Genomic DNA, 2500 nt, shown 5'->3' on the forward strand with positions numbered 1-2500 from the left:
TGTCCTGTCATGTCCTGCGTCGTGCCATGGCCATGTCCTGTGACGTACGACGTCGTGCCATGGCCAAGCCCTGCGTCGTGCCATGGCCATGTCCTTCCACGTCCGACGCCAAGCCATGGCCACGTCAGACGCCGAGCCATGGCCACGCCCTGCCATGTCCTGCGTCCTGCCGTGGCTATGTCCTGCGTCCTGCAGTGGCCATGTCCTGTCATATCCTGCATCGTGCCATGGCCATGGCCATGTCCTGCGATGTCCGACGCCGTGCCATGGCCACGCCCTGCGTCGTGCCATGGCCATGTCCTTCCTCGTCCGACGCCAAGCCATGGCCACGTCCGACGCCGAGCCATGGCCACGCCCTGCCATGTCCTGCGTCCTGCCGTGGCCATGTCCTGTCATGTCCTGCGTCATGCCATGGCCATGTGCTGCGACGTCCGACACCGTGCCATGGCCATGTCCAGCCACGTCCGACGCCGAGCCATGGCCACGCCCTGCCATGTCCTGCGTCCTGCCATGTCCTGCGTCCTGCAGTGGCCATGTCCTGTCATGTCCTGTGTCGTGCCATGGCCATGTCCTGCGACGTCCGACGCCGTGCCATGGCCACGCCCTGCGTCGTGCCATGGCCATGTCCTTCCACGTCCGACGCCAAGCCATGGCCACGCCCTGCGTCCTGCAGTGGCCATGTCCTGTCATGTCCTGCGTCGTGCCATGGCCATGTCCTGTGACGTACGACGCCGTGCCATGGCCAAGCCCTGCGTCGTGCCATGGCCATGTCCTTCCACGTCCGACGCCAAGCCATGGCCACGTCAGACGCCGAGCCATGGCCACGCCCTGCCATGTCCTGCGTCCTGCCGTGGCTATGTCTTGCGTCCTGCAGTGGCCATGTCCTGTCATATCCTGCATCGTGCCATGGCCATGGCCATGTCCTGCGATGTCCGACGCCGTGCCATGGCCACGCCCTGCGTCGTGCCATGGCCATGTCCTTCCTCGTCCGACGCCAAGCCATGGCCACGTCCGACGCCGAGCCATGGCCACGCCCTGCCATGTCCTGCGTCCTGCCGTGGCCATGTCCTGTCATGTCCTGCGTCATGCCATGGCCATGTGCTGCGACGTCCGACACCGTGCCATGGCCATGTCCAGCCACGTCTGACGCCGAGCCATGGCCACGCCCTGCCATGTCCTGCGTCCTGCCATGTCCTGCGTCCTGCAGTGGCCATGTCCTGTCATGTCCTGCGCCGTGGCATGGCCATGTCCTGCCACGTCCGACGCCGTGCCATGGCCACGCCCTGCGTCGTGCCATGGCCATGTCCTTCCACGTCCGACGCCAAGCCATGGCCACGTCTGACGCCGAGCCATGGCCACGCCCTGCCATGTCCTGCGTCCTGCAGTGGCCATGTCCTGTCATGTCCTGCGCCGTGGCATGGCCATGTCCTGCCACGTCCGACGCCGTGCCATGGCCATGTCCTACGCCGTGGCATGGCCATGTCCTGCGACGTCCGACGTCGTGCCATGGCCACGCCCTGCCATGCCCTGCCGTGGCTATGTCTTGCGTCCTGCAGTGGCCATGTCCTGTCATATCCTGCATCGTGCCATGGCCATGGCCATGTCCTGCGATGTCCGACGCCGTGCCATGGCCACGCCCTGCGTCGTGCCATGGCCATGTCCTTCCTCGTCCGACGCCAAGCCATGGCCACGTCCGACGCCGAGCCATGGCCACGCCCTGCCATGTCCTGCGTCCTGCCGTGGCCATGTCCTGTCATGTCCTGCGTCATGCCATGGCCATGTGCTGCGACGTCCGACACCGTGCCATGGCCATGTCCAGCCACGTCTGACGCCGAGCCATGGCCACGCCCTGCCATGTCCTGCGTCCTGCCATGTCCTGCGTCCTGCAGTGGCCATGTCCTGTCATGTCCTGCGCCGTGGCATGGCCATGTCCTGCCACGTCCGACGCCGTGCCATGGCCACGCCCTGCGTCGTGCCATGGCCATGTCCTTCCACGTCCGACGCCAAGCCATGGCCACGTCTGACGCCGAGCCATGGCCACGCCCTGCCATGTCCTGCGTCCTGCAGTGGCCATGTCCTGTCATGTCCTGCGCCGTGGCATGGCCATGTCCTGCCACGTCCGACGCCGTGCCATGGCCATGTCCTACGCCGTGGCATGGCCATGTCCTGCGACGTCCGACGTCGTGCCATGGCCACGCCCTGCCATGTCCTGCGTCCTGCCATGTCCTGCGTCCTGCAGTGGCCATGTCCTGCATCGTGCCATGGCCATGTCCTGTGACGTACGACGCCGTGCCATGGCCAAGCCCTGCGTCGTGCCATGGCCATGTCCTTCCACGTCCGACGCCAAGCCATGGCCACGTCAGACGCCGAGCCATGGCCACGCCCTGACATGTCCTGCGTCCTGCCATGTCCTGCGTCCTGCCGTGGCTATGTCCTGCGTCCTGCAGTGGCCATGTCCTGTCATATCCTGCATCGTGCCATGACCATGGCCATGTCCTGC

This window comes from Nicotiana tabacum, unplaced genomic scaffold (assembly GCF_000715075.1).
Source record: "Nicotiana tabacum cultivar K326 unplaced genomic scaffold, ASM71507v2 Un00521, whole genome shotgun sequence".
Taxonomy (NCBI): domain Eukaryota; kingdom Viridiplantae; phylum Streptophyta; class Magnoliopsida; order Solanales; family Solanaceae; genus Nicotiana; species Nicotiana tabacum.